The sequence below is a fragment of the Opisthocomus hoazin genome, chromosome 11, assembly GCF_030867145.1.
Source record: "Opisthocomus hoazin isolate bOpiHoa1 chromosome 11, bOpiHoa1.hap1, whole genome shotgun sequence".
Taxonomy (NCBI): domain Eukaryota; kingdom Metazoa; phylum Chordata; class Aves; order Opisthocomiformes; family Opisthocomidae; genus Opisthocomus; species Opisthocomus hoazin.
The window spans coordinates 5,779,155-5,794,535 of NC_134424.1; the positions used below are offsets into that span (position 1 = coordinate 5,779,155).

Consider the following 15,381-nt stretch of genomic DNA (forward strand, 5'->3'; position numbering starts at 1 on the left):
AACTTTTCTTCCACTGGTATCCAGTGACATCTACAGAAATAGTAAGGAGAAATTGAATAGACAACATAAATTTGACTACTCAGACTCTCTCTACACCAAATGCAGTTCTGTGAGAAATCTTTCGCAGTCCAAATCCCTGAGCATTTTGCAACAATTTCTGTGTCAAACAACTATGCCAGACCTGACAGTATTATTCTCTTTTTAGGCACACACCAGGTCTGGTGGTGCTAGAACAACATGCGATCCATCCATCTTATCTCTAAGAATAGGCAATACTAGCTATTCCAGAAGCCTAATCAGGAAATGTCGTGGTGGGCTGCTGTGAATATCTAGAATAGATTATGAGAGGCAAAAAAAGTCTGGAAACTCTCCAGGAACCATTGGAGTTCCTGAGAAGTTTTTCCCCTCATGGCAATGACTTTAAGTCTAATTAGAGGCAGAAAACCAAAATGGCAGCCTACAGATTCCCCAGACACCAGGTGTTTACCAGAATAATCTCTTCCCCAGCCACACGCCATCCTTGGTCAAGAGTTTCCATCTGCCTCTCCCCTACCAGACACTAGGCGCTCTGCCTTCCCAGTACATCTGCGCACTTCTCACTTCTGAGAAGTGGGGAGGATTAAAACCACCTTCAGAGTGGAGAAAACCAAGTGTGGTTGTTTCTTGGAACCAGCTCAGCAACCCCAGAAACCACCCGAGAATGATGATGATGTTTTACACCAACTGCTCTGTGCAGTAGGCAACTACAGGTCATTGTGTTTTGCTGCTTTCCTGTCCCTGGCCAACCAGTGGTCCAGCAAGGACACCAAGCTGGAGAACACTGGATTTAAATCATTTCCAGTGCAGTTTTACTTCCTACCACTACCCCTTTTTCTCAAGATACTTAAGCACCAAGCATTGCAAGTATCATGGTTTCATATTAACATTTACTAATACCATGTAGAGTTTCGCTGCATGAAGTGGTGTATTTTATCTTTTCCCACAAATAAGAGACATCTGCAACATAACATATACTATAGGCAGTTCTTTTCATATCTGAATCCCAAGGATTTTAGGAGAAAAAAAGAAGATTATATTTATTCAGAAATTAAATGAGATTAATAATTTTGAAAGTAATTTACAAATAGCAATCAGCCTCTGCAAGGAAGGTCAAAAGAAAAAGGACACATTAGCAATTGAATATCTTCCCTCTCTTTAAAGTTTTAATACCGCATACCTGTTAATAATGGGAAATATCCTTCTTGAAGAGTAGCATTTTCAAAAATTGGTAGGATCTTTTTTCTAATTCTAATCTTCTTTTAATAAAATAATTTGTTAAAAGGGATTATAAAAAAAGCATGAAAATGGAATGTCAATAGAAATGTACTGCCTATACAATAAATAGTTACTACATTTTCTAAATGAATGATTTAAAATAGCTATTAAAGTAAAAAGAATGAGCTTATGTTTCTAGTAATGACTTCTCTGCCTCAGAATGAAATCTGTAAATCCCTGACCGCAATTTCACATCCCAAAAGAACAACCAGTCCTGGGACGAATGCTTACTGCTTTTATCATTAATACTAGCATACCACATATGTGATTTTTATATCACTGGTTTGAATATTTCGATTTATACTTGTGTATAATTTAGCTCATATACCTATCCTGTCACAAAAATGAAACTCTCCTTCAACAAAGCTTTTTTGTATGTACATGCACACATGTATACACAGACTTCCAGTGTAACTACAATTTTATTCATAAGAGTGCATAATGATTCAGGCTGTGATTGTTAATAAAAATGCATTTCTAACCATCAAATTTGAGTCTATTATTCTAAGTTAATTGCATTTGCCCTAAAGAGACTTGCGACTGGCTGTCAGCCTATTTGTGTCAGTTCCATTTTATTCATCAGTCAATCTTGTCTCCTCTTTTTTCACATCCCATATATTGATCAAATAGATTTGTTAGCATGCCTCTGCAGCTTTAAAAAAGTTTTTGCTATTTGTCAGGTTTATTTGATTGCTATATTAGTTTGCATGTTATCTTAATTGTTATTTCAATAGAAAATAAATGCCCTTTGATACTCCCACACGATTCACATTAAATATAATCCATATAACCAGTTAGTGGATGGAGTGAATGTGGTAAGAAAATAAACACATTAAACCTTTTTTAAAAGGTGTTATTAATCTGCAGCTGTATTGTACTTGATCCAAAAGACAGGAATAGAAATAAGTACAGTGTGAAACAATTTTGATAAACATCAGTGCCGTATCATTGCATATTATGCTATGTATAAAATACTTTAAGAAAAAGTCGTGCAATATAAAATAAACTGAGGTCATATCTGGAAGAGTGGGTTTTGTGGTAAGTGTGAAATGGAACGATATTCTATATGGCTTTAGACACTAAAAATTAGGCTAGAGAGGCAGCAAGCAAAGGCTTATGGAAACGCTGTACTACACAGTGCAAATTTTTGACAGGGAGAAAAAGCAGCTTTTAGGAAGGTATCTATTGGAGCAAAAGATAAACATCTAAGCAGGTAGCTTCTTCCTCTGTAAAGATATTTATTTCACTGAAGAGTGCATCATAAAAGTTTAGCTAGATTAAAAAATTGAAACAGCATCTTGTGCGCATTAGACATTCAGTTTCAGTAACGACTTCATGAAAACACGATTTTTGCCCCAATCTGCTCAAAGAGGAAGGTGATTCAACCATTTTTCCCACATGAATGTCTCAGAAACCTGCCTCTCATACCTTCATTATCAGCAAGACTACATAACCCTGGCTCCTCACTTGCTATTGAATCTGGAATCTCCCCAGCTGGTACTCGAACTTACATAGTGCCAGAAATCAGCACTGAGGGAAATCAGCAAAAATGTGCTCACCATCTCATTAAAAAAAAATTATGAGACATCCATGTGTCTGAAGACAGCCACTCAAGACATTGAAGAATTGATTTAATAAAAATTTTAGGAAACAAAATCTTGTGTTTTACCTGTACTTAAATACATTGACCAACCCCATAGCTTTCTGAAACTGAAACGTGAAATTCACAAAGTTTTTGAAGTTTCTTGTGAAAAGCTAAGTTCTTTCATTTCTTTGGCCAGGATTAGTCTTTGTCTAACTTCTGTCACCTAGAAGTCTGCTTAGTTATCTATATTTTGTCTGTAGGAGGGTGGGGTGAGAACAAGGACAAAATAAGTCTTCCAAAGAGCAATTTTTTTCCTGGCTTAAACTCTTCTGTCAAGATGGGATGGCCTGCCAGCAGGACAGGCTTGTCTCTTCCATTGATTATTGTATGAATTTAGGCCAGACTGAACACCTACCATGCCAGGTATGATGACCACCACCCTAAGCGGGACCTACCTCATTATAGAAGGAGCATTTTTAAATGCCTATACCTAGCTGTGGACACCTGAAATGCGCAACTCCTAGATTATTGTTTTTCATTTTGAACCTCTTTAACAGTGTTTCGTACCAAACAACCGTGCTAAAGCTTCAGATGCCCTAAAATAAAGCTCCAATTTGCAATTGTCCTAGAGCAGTCAACTACACTCCTGCCATTGAGAAGCACGCGGCATGATGATAGTTTCAAACTAAACTGTTATGACCAGCTAGTATGGAATATAAACAGGAACAGATGAGAAGAATACAGCCTCCACATTTGAGACAACAAAGAAAGAGTGAAATGATTGCTACATAAAAGACATTTCAAAGACCTCCCAGAAAAGCAGGCATAAAAATCCCCAATAAAAAGGCTCAGCAAGAAAACTGTCACACCCCCTAATCCTCAGCAGACTTTAACAAGATGTTCTTATGAGCCAGAGATTGTCTCCTTCCCCAGAAGACAAAAGACATAGAAAACAATACTGTCTAGCATAGGATTAGGAGGCAAGAGATAGATAAAAAGGATTCCTTAACCTTACAATTAGAAACCCAAACTCTCCAGCCAAAAGGATAATCAGAAACAGACTGCAAACCTGTGTCACAATAATAGCTGCATCTTTCTTTACTCTTCGAAAACTCATATATTTTCTGAAGACTTGTTTTAATTTATTACCCCCCCAAGAAAGGTTTTGATGACCACTTCACTACAAGACAACTGCTGCTACCAAACCACAATTCAGCACACATGGCAAAAGCTTTTTATTTCCCATGCTTTACATTTTCACCATGTCCAACCAGGCAAAAATTAGATTACCAATGCTCTTACCAACCTCTCAGTAAATTGTACAACTAAAAGCAAAATTATATGAAATGCAGTAGTCTTCTAACAAGCGATCAGCTTACTGTGCCCTGAACCAGTCACACAGATTCTTCATACCAAACCTGGCATAAGCATGTGCTCTGATTAAAAAGGAAACAACTTAGTTGTTATAACGAGCATCTTTAGCTTTATTTGGTATTACTGATGCCTTTAAACAGAAGGCAGGGTACTGGCAAGAGTAGGAAACAGACTTGAAGGGGGAGGAAGCCCACAGGCTGGAAAGAAACTACAGTTTCCAAAGTTTGACCCTTGTGCTGTAGCTAACTAGTGACCATAAGCTGCAATAGCTGTAGAAATTGCTGCACAAAAATTTAAGATTATTTCTGAACCTGAAGAAGGCAAACACAAGACATTGACACTTGCATTTACCAAGCATATATTAACCTACAGACACGACTTCAGCACCCAAACAATCATATATGATTAGGTATTATACATATTCCTGCTTTGTAGTGGATGAGGCACGCAAGAGTTAAATAGTTAGTGGTAACACGCGCTGAGGGACAGCCAGGATTCAAGCAGTCACCACCTCCAATGAGCAGCAATGTTGCTAGCCTTTCCTAGTCTTCCTGGTACCACAGAAAAAGAAAAGTCAAGCAATTCATTTTTTCTTTAGGTGCAGCACACTTGCAAACCATCACTCTACACTCTTGTGATCCCACTGTCTATTGATCTTAAATTTCCTGCCTTAAGCTAATGTTCAGTGATCTTGTTCTGTGCAAGCTAGACACTACCTCAGAGCTGCCTCATGTGCTGTGGCAGATGAAATAATCCCACTTCAAGTAAACTACTTGAAACCACTTAGAAAGAGGTTGGCAGAGATGCAACCTTAACCATTGTCATTTGTTATGGAAAGACTAAAACAAATCACACTTCCCAGAAGAATTATGGTGTGGAACAAATGCACAGAAAGGCATATGGTTCTGTTCTCTGTTTTAGTAAATCTCAAAGAGCATGAAGTTTGGCTTACACATACTTCTAGAAGAAAAAGTAGAAAAGTTATCTACAGATTTCTAAGTAAACTTTCAGGAGTTTGGTCCAGATGAGAGCAAGTAATTCACTATGTATGTCCCCAAAGCAAGTAGCTAGTGACAAACCAAGCAGAGCAATACAAGATGTGAATCACTGCAGGGTAGGAGTGGAGAGTAGAGTACTCTGCATGGTGACATAAGCAAGTTAATCTCTTCTCAGCCACACAGTTCCCCAGGGACTCCAGGTCTTGCTTGTGGCACAGTGTCGGAGACTCACAAGACTTTGCCTATAAGCACGCTTGTACCCATGCCATGAGGGGCTTCGCTACTGTTCTGCTGAAAGGCCAGCTATGCTTGAATCAAGGGCCTGGAAATAGAACCACGGTATCCTGTCTGTTGTCGGAGAAAGATTTCCAGGTCATATTTACAAAATTTTATAAGCAAGCAAGCTTCTGGTTGTCACTATTACAAGCACAAGTTGAGATTTACCACGTAGACTAGTATTTCTCACAACATACATTCTGATCGAGATCCACCAAAAAAACGCAGAGTGACCTGTGCTGCACAAAATCCCACATCCAGTGGGATCACAATGTCACCCAGGTATTCAGTAATTTAGATAAGACCTATGCCTTCCCCTCCAAACAGAGGAGAAATGTATAGTGCTACAAATACCACAAAGATTTCTGCTTTGCCATCATTATTGATTTTGAGATACTCGGGTACCACGAGGTTGAAAGGCAGTGCAAAACCCTAATATACCTCAAAGCGTAGGAAGCATTGCCATGCTGAAACAGAAAAATAAAGGGGTGAGCTAAACCTGAAGTACCACCGTATCATAAAACCACCGCTCAAAAAACTAGACTGCATGTATTACTGTAGTTACACTTCATAATTTATTCTGCTAGCTTCAAAAACTGAAAGTCCAGCATCTTCATTCTCTACCATTGGTAGGAACAGGGACGTGATGAAGCACGCAGTGATAAGGTCTGTATTCAGGTTCATTACCAGTGTTTTCCTCAGTCGCAATCATTTTAATGAAGTTTTTTTCCTAATTAAGATTTTCACGATCTGGTGTAAGAAGCAGATACAAGACCTGATATAGTATGCCCTGAAGTCAAACATTTCCATCAGCTTTAAAGGGCATTAGGATGGTCCCTTATGGATCAAGGCAGAGCTGTTTCCCTGATCACGTGTGTAAAGACAGCTCAGACATGAACCACCAAAAAGACATAGCAAAAAAACCCGTAAACTTTACTCACTCAGAAACTCAGAGGGGAATGCTGCGTTAGTGAGCCAGGGTCCTCGGGGAAACTCTGCTCCTGTGGGTAAGACAAGTTGTTCTGACCATGTGAAAACTCACTGTATCCCCAGGGGAGAGGGGAACATCTCAGTGAGAGGCCAAAGGACACTGGATCCTTAAGAGGAAGAGGCACTTCCCACCTTCTATTAAAAGCTTTTTTTTTTTTTCATATTTGTTAAATCAATTAGAGAATTAAGCCTCCAGCCCCTGTAGCTTGACTTTTCTCTTTCACCTGATAACAACACAGTTTGAACAGTTCACAAAATGCTGGTGCCTATGTGAGATAACAAAGCCACCTCACCAGCTGAAGAGCTTTTCCTTCCTCTGCCATTCATATTTTTCAGACCTAGACAGCCCCATCCTACAGCCACTTGGAGACTCAGGTAATTCTCCCTACCTTCTCAGCTCCTTCTCCCCACAGTGCATAGGGCACAGCACCAAATCTTTGCAACTACTGAAATGGCCTCTTTCATGCAAGAAAACAAGCTCAATTATTCTAATCCCACAAGGAACACAAGGACCATTTTTGCCTTAATATTGACTCATCATCTGTTTCAGATTTCAGCCCATCGTTAACGTGAAACTATTGTTTAAATTAGTGACTTAAACAATTTAAGATTCACTCAAAACAGCAGAAGCAGCATAGAAATGCTGTGCAGTGGGCTAAGTCTCCAAGCTTTTCAGTATGAGGATAACAAGCTCTTAACCTCAACCATTTTCTTATGAAAATTGAGTAAGAACCCCAAAAGGGTCCACCTACGAGCCACACAAAACCTGCTTGTTTCAGTTTGCAGGATCTCAGTGGATTACTTTGGGTTTAGGCAACCCCCAAACTGACACCTAACCACCTTACAAGGGCTGCTGATTCCAGACCTTACCTGGAGAAGAGGGAAGATTCTACTCTGTTCTTCTTACCTTTATCTGCTGAAGAAGGAAGAAAGCCCATGGCCTCCTTCCTTCCAAAGTTACGATGTTTTCCCAAGTGAGGGTTCTCAAACCAATAGGTACCACCTGAAAGCTTTTAGGAGGGAGAGATATGCCAATTTATCTGCTTCCTACTCAGCCACAGAAGGGGGCAATGCTCATCTGCACCCTTTACTTCTGCTGATGACTTATAATTGAAGAGTCCCAGCTGAAGCCAATCTGAGAGACCTCCCAAAGTTTGGCAGTGGCCCTCAGCAGTCCTCACCATGACCATTGATTGGGGTGTTGCTGATTAGAGGGTGAGCACACCAGGCTGTGCAGCACCCACAAGCTTGCTCTTCCAGTAACAATGACCTGGTTGTGTCAGAGAACATGTTGTCTAAAAAAATTTAGACAGCACCAAGCTCTCATTAGGACCTTTCTTAATGGGGCACCCAAGGCCCTGTTGTTGCAAGCAAAAAGCCTGCACCCAACGGCTCTGTATTTGTCTGTATTGCAAACACAAGCGATGCAAACTTTCTCTGCCAGTTAGAGGACACTGTTGGGGCTTCAGTAGTCAAGGTCAAGACAACGTTAGTCGGCTCTGATAGAGCATGAGGAGGTAAATCATTCTGTGCAACTCAGAAGTCATTCAGATGGTACTTTTGGCATTGCCCCCCCCCCCCCCCCCTTTTGTTCTGTCAGTCTGAAGAGAACAGCCCGTGTGATGTAATTTAGAATGGAGCTTTTTTAAAGCTTTCACTCAGGAAAAGCTTCGGGAGCTCTGGGGGTATAGCTTAGCTCGGAGAAAAAGAAAGAAAGCAAGTTTGCATTGACAGCTTGATCCCAGAGAGAGGTGGCTGCCTGCTTGTCTAACAGGTCCTCTGGGTCTGGATGAGGCAGAGACAGAGGAGTAGTCATATTAAGTGAACGTGTGCTGCCAATGTTAAAGGAACAATTACCATTATTCTGCATAGTTCACTGTTTGCTACTGCTATTTCCTTCAATAAAACCTCTTTTCACTTGCCAATTGGAGCTTGTCATGTAACAATATTTCTTATGCACAATACACATACTAAAATGCCCCTGTGTTTTTAATACATTTATAGTTGTTAACAATAGCAGTATAGTGACAGAAAAAATGTACTTGCATTGACTACAGAATAGATGAAAAAAGGAACAAACCAGAGGCCCCGCTCTGAAGGATTAATGGGGGTTAGGTTCTGCCTAATCTCAGTGTTAGAACAGTGACCCCTCTTCCATTTCACTGACACCCACTTTTTCCTCTCAGGGCCTGGGCTATGACCTCCTTGCTTGGAAGGGGTTGTCCACCTGAGCCTTGAGCGAAAGCTTCAGTGAATGTTTTGGTGTGAGGAAGGGTGGAGGAGAGGGTTGAGTTCTCACCCGTCCCCATGTCCGGCAGCCCCGAGGGAGAGGGACAAGGTGGGCTGCTCCCGGGGTTTCAGCGAGCTCAGTGCACTGAAGGTCGCTCAACTAACCTTTTGATCCTTGTGCGTGGTCCACAGAGCAGCAGGAGTGTGCTGACCTAGCAACACCTGAAACCTCTGGTGTTCTCTGCTCACATCGGACACCAGCAAAACTCCTTGGGAGTGCAGCTCCTTGCAAAGCAGGAGAAACAGCCAGTGTTGGGGAGCGGCTGGCATTCCACCCAGGTTGCAGGAGCTCTGCAGTTCTCCTCTGAAAGCTCCTACAATGAAGACATTGTGCTAGCACTGCACTTGCCAACATTACAAAGCTAAGTGGAAATGACCACAGTGAAGGTGCCGCAGTGAGAAGGAATTACGTGTTTGTGCTTCTGAGCAGGCTGAACCTAATATTTCATGCACCCGAATGAACAAGCAGCTGTTTGGAAACCTTTGTGGCACAGTCATGAAGGAAACTTTCTTCTGCCATAAGATTCATGTTTTCTAAGAACACTGCTCTGTTCTGAAGAAGTTAATATACACAGGAAAAGACATCTTGAGTGTTCCTGGACTCTCCCACACTATCCAGGAATAGTGATAGACTGCGAGTTTAAACACATCCTTCCACTGAACAGCAGGAGAAGTGTATTTAATACAGTGAGCAGAACAGTTACCATGTGTGCCTTTACCAGAGCCGATAAGACTCGACTGTCCTAAAAGTACTTACTACGTATTTAGGAAACAGTGGATGTCACCTGTGTGCCCCCAGAGTAAATGTTCTGCATCTTTGGTGTCCCCTAGGAAAAAAATGTTTTGTGAAAAGATGTATACCATGAGACACCTTCTGCTTCAGATATTGCCAATAGCTTTGCCTACAACTCTTTCTGAAAGGAGCAAAGAAACCTGGCGAAGGCTACCATATTGGAGGCTGGTTTGGAGCCTGACCTGCTGAGCTCCCTGGAAGTCTTTCCACTGACATCTGTTGGTATTGGATCAGGCCCTTGCAGAACTGAAGAAGTAGTTTTCCAGCAGGGTCCAGCAAAGGCTGCTCAGCAGCACCCAGGGAGGTGCTCAGTTGGTAGTAAGACTAATAATATTTGTTGTAGTGGACGAGTTCACCCCCCAGTTGTGTTCCAGTATGGCATGCAGATAGACAAGAGAGACAAAAACGGAAGTGTTTGCTAGGAAACCCTCTAAAAGACATAAGACCGTCACAGATTACCACTCATCGTTGCACTTAAATCAAAGAAAAGCTTTTATAACTTATTACAAGGCTTTTTTTTTTGTGGCTATATATTATCACATGCCAATTTACAATGAGTAGAACTTTAAGGACTGCGTATGAGAAATGCTGCATCTTCTGTGATTTGCAGCTCTATTTGACAGCATTTAAACTGTTTGGATATATTTTAAGAATATATGTGGTTTTGATGGTGTTTCCCCCCACCAAATCAAAATGCTGACAGCCTCAGGGCTCCTCTCGCATTAATGCTGTGCAGGGATATCTTTGTGACCATAACCATGTGTAATACCTACTTTGGGAATAAACTCTTGGCACATAACTTCAGTGTCATTCAGAAAGTAGCACTGTTGCCAGAGACCTTGGGACATGAAAGGAAGACACTGTGCTGCATTTTCATTGGAAAGTTCACAAATTCTGCCTAGAGATCCCTTTGATATTTTCAGTTTTCAACAGATAGTTCTTGCCAAAAATAGAACTGGGAATTTTAAGTGCTTTCCAAATTTAGTGACACTGATTTTGACATGGAAAAAAAATCTTTTGTAATAAATTCAGTATTTTCTCTTTTACATTACCTATAAATTTCCCAAACTAAACAGTGAGCAATTACACAAGAATGTCCATGGGTGAGACCTGCATTTAGTTACTGTGCCAGTGCATTAAATAAAGCCCTGACCACTTCTGGCTACTCCATTCTGGTTAGGATTTTGTTTCTGAAACTTGATCATATTGGTAGACAGTCTTCCCCTCATTGAGGCAATGAGTAATTAACCATGAGAGGAAGGAAGGAAAATTACGCTAATGCAGCAGTGCTGTTGAGGCAAGGACTGTAATAATAGTAATACTGATGATGTTTGTTTTTTCTTTAATTTGAAAACAACATGACCAATTTGGATAAAATAATGCATCAAAATCTCCGGCTTCACACTCTGCAGTGAAGAATAAAGAGAATTTGAGAGTTTGGGGTTATCCTTGCAATACGACAAGCAGCTGCCCATGAGCTCAGAGGTGGACCTGCCCCAGGACCTGGTGCAGGGTGTCCATGCAGCCCCATCAGCAGGGCAGCCTCGGGACTCTGCCTGTGGCTGGGCATCCCAAATCCCTGCAGCCCAGGGAGGGGACAGGGACTGACGGGGCCCTATGCTTGCTGAAGTGACCTACTGACATCATTAATAAAAACAAATAGATGCTTAGCCCTCCACTTGCCTCATGTTTTCAGTGTGGGTTCAGTTTGAGATTTACTTGCTCCAAGTTTGTTTAATAATCCCTTTCAACAAAATTTCAGGAGAGTGCAGCGTTGAAACAGAAAGAAAGAAACAAAAGAATATGGAAAGAAAACTTCATTTTTCTTTACAAAGCTTTTTAAGGCTGTTTCATGTGATAGAGCTGCCACACCACCTACAAGATCAAAAATCCAATCTGGGGCTGAAATTCAACTTCAGAAATAGCCACCCCTTCTCAGAGACTCCCAGAGAGGATGATCTCTATCAAGAGCTCTTGGGGTAACTATAGGTTGCCAGGATGCTCTGATCTTAAACTGGAGGAAATCAATTAAAAACAGGCAAAAGAAACAAAAATTACCTATCAGCAAGCAGTACGTGAAATTCCACAAGATCCTGCTGCTCTCTGGACTAACCCCAATTACTATAATGGATGTATTTCATGGAGGCCATTTCATAAAGTCACAACAGCTAGAACATAAATATAGACCTAAATAAAAAGTTGGTAGGAAAGAAAACAGTGGTTGAAAGAGAATTTAGAAGATCCAGTCTAGAAAATAACCCCGGGGTATTTGGCACGGCTCTCCTGGTGGATGCACAGCTGTGTCCTGCACCCTGGCCCATGGATTTCAGAGATTGCAATGTCTGTTGACCAGCAAAGGTTGTGTTTCTGCTGCAGTTAACACTTGATTCCAAAGCTGTGAAGTTCCTGCAAAAATCCGGTGATTTATCTTGGTGCTTATCAGCCGAGGGCGCCTGAGGACCTGGCGCCAAGCTCTGACTCAGAACGATGGAGAGCACACAGCTCTGGGCACCTGAAAACCATCCAGCGAACATACTACAAAAGTAATTGTGAATTTTGCTATTGCGTTCGTTGAGAGCATGAATTATGCTCAGTGTCTAATGTGGATGATGAATTCTGATGCAATAGGGACTTCTGAATTAGCACATAAAAACCTTTTCATAAAACGTTTGGTCCCCCTTCTTGCAAAGTCTGTTACAACTCTGAAATGCAAGTGAACAACATAAAATTCACACTGATCCCTTCAATTCTTTTTTAAGCATCCTTAAATCCAGCTTTTTTTTTCCTGCTGTACATCTTACTTTTTATAGTTAAAAGTAATTTTAAAGCAAAAAAGAACATAAACAATATACACTGACTCTTGACACTCCATTGCTTTTTTAAACTAGAATAATAAAAATTTGCAAATGAACAAAAGAGTGGGAGGAAGATATCTGCTTTACAATGTTTTTGAGATAAAGAACACTATAAAAAAAGATCAATGTGAATAATAAATCATTGTTAACTGAGTCATGACATTTCTATTCTCAGTGAAGATTTGAACAGTAGAACTCTGCAAATGAGCACCTTGTGCCATTTTCAAAGTGGGAGGAAGATATATAATTATAATTTTTAAAGTGAAGAGAATTTTAAAAAAATCTCTGTGAAAAAGTTTATTGAAAAACATATCGACATATCAACATGACATAAATTACTTTAATTTTATTGAACTAGGAGGGGGGAAAACCTCTTTTTGAAGACTGGCTGCAGAAAGCATTCCTTGAAAAGAATTTTCTTTATTAAAAACTCTTTTGGTAAGATGAAACAGCACTGAATGTCAGCACTACCGTATATTTATTCTCTAACTCTTCCAACAGCTGAGATCTATAAAAGAAACATATTTTCAAAACAGTTTTAACCTCCATTGTCTTGATCATTTGTATTAACATTTTTCATGTCACCTACTGAAATCCTTTAAAGGAACCTTTTATTCAGTCAAAATTAATGAAGCCATTTTCTTAAACAGCCTCCAAAAAGTATAAAGGACATAATGTTGTGCATTTTATTTGACATACATTTTCTGCCATTTCACTTATTTGTGTGATGAGAGCAGAACTTCATATTTATGCTATTAAAACTGCAGAGAAAAATGATTTTGAGAGAGATGAAAACAAACTCTGCTCTTGCTGTGTATGCCATTTAAATCCACAGTGAAAATACAGCATTGATCAGATTACTCCAATGGAGTCATTTAGTGCTTTGGCATTCCTGAAGTTAGGGTCCAGCTGTGAAATCATAGCTGGGGCCAAACTTTGCTGTTAGGTGTGTGCACATGGCTCCCATTTTCTTCAAAGGCAATGACACACATGGCCAATATTTGACTTTCACCTCTTCCATTTCTCAACTAGCAAAGCCAGAACCAATGGACTATATGCAGGCAATTTAATAGAATTAAGAATATAATCATGATTTTCCAGGACTTACTAGTGATTTGGGCTATATAATTCAATACATCTCAAAGCGCAGACTCTCAGCATATTCTAAAAAATCAGGCCATCTCAAATATCTTACTTAAAGCAGGTAAAATCATAAATCACTGAGTATTTTGGCCATTGGATCCTAACAAACGGGGCATAGGATACCTCTTCAGAGTCATAAGCTCCAGTTTCTGGGTTGGCTGAGGTGCCTGGGAGACTTGCCACATCCCAACCCATTTTGGGTACCGTGTTTGCATTCATTTCTCCCCTGCCACTACCAACAGGGCTTGAACACATTGAAGATGCCCTTCTGCAGCAGCCAGCCAATCAAGAAAACCTAGTTTCTGGTTCTGCAGATGCCCTGAGGTGGACTGGACTGTTGGGATGGCCCACAAGGCTTTAGGTATAGGTGCCACAGAGAGAAATAATGATGCATCCTAAAGCAAAGTCTAGCTGCCCCATGGTGTACACAGATCTTCACTTCAACACAAGGTCAAGTGGAAAACTTTCATACCATCCTTGCTGACTCTCCTCTTCACGTTCCCCCAACTCCATCTGTTCCTCACCCATCTCCTTCGTTCCGCACTCGCCTCCCTCTTCTTCCTGTGTCCATCTGTTCCCTCCTTCCTCAGCGCAAGTTGCGGAAGGGAAGTAAAGAAGTAAATTCAGTCATTCACTGAACAGATTTCAAGATGAATCCCCCTCCCTCCCAGTTCTAGCTTCATTCATCATGGTAAAAAATATAATGAATAGAAACATTGAAGGTGAAAATTTATTAGGGATTCTGTTGCTTTCTTACATCAAACACAGTTAAAGCTGCATATAAACATTGGCTTCATTCATTTTTTTTAAATATACGGTATAATTAGTGAGAAATATTAGTGGAAGTGCTTGCTATGCAGTCCATCAACACATGCCTGTCACAGTTTAGGAGCTGGGCCAAAATTTTTTCCCAGTCCTGTGATAGATTTATAATAAGCCTATAGAAGCCTTTACAGTCAGCTGGGTCACTAATTCATAAAGTTAAAATGTATGCAATGAGGTCAAAAATTCACTATTGATAAAATACCTCCCCCAGGGATTGCACCATTAGCTTTGTTACTGCAACAGCAAAAAAAAGTAAACCCAAAGCTCCTGTGAACTACCAGTCCATCATCATAAATCAGAGGAGAAACATTTGCACAGGTCCGTGATGTCATATGAAGCCCAAAATATATTTATAGCCTTGTGTACTATTTCCTGGTTCCCTACGACAAAAATAAACAGTCTCTAAATCCCCTGTATCCTTATGCCCAAGCTCAGAAAATGTAAAGGGCATGAAACTATGAAAGGACTATGATATATTAGTCTAGAGCAGCTTGCTTGGGTCGGCTGTGATGCCTGCTCTCCCTCTGGCCTCTCCTAAATGGATGCGAGCAGTTCCCATGGAGTTTGCTTCATCTGCTGCACTCACTGTGTGGTCAGTCTCACACCCTCACTTCTTACTTTGCCTCCCTGACTCTGGGAGAGAGAAGGAACAAAGATTTAAGGCTCCAAGCCCTGTGCAGGGGGTGGGTGGCCTGGCAAGCACAGCAGAGGTGGAGGAGCTCAATACCCGTGTGGGAACCTGAGCTTGCCACCACAAGGACCTTGGGCATCTTGTCCACCAGGACAGCTAAGCCATGGAGGTTGAAGCCTGGGCTGCAATTTCCTCTGTCCTCCTTTACTGATGATTCGGGAACCTCATCTAAGGTTTCTGGGGTGTTTGGGCATGGATGATCCCCCACGTCTCATCGCAGACCTCTCAGCCCTGAAATTTTCTGCACC

The 15,381-nt window shown here is 40.8% G+C and overlaps 1 protein-coding gene across 4 annotated transcripts in view; it reads left to right on the plus strand.

Annotated features, from left to right (window-relative positions):
- Nucleotides 1-15,381, plus strand: part of MDFIC2 (MyoD family inhibitor domain containing 2) — a 50,336-nt gene that overhangs the window by 20,689 nt on the left and 14,266 nt on the right. The gene's annotated exons all lie outside the window — the stretch shown is intronic.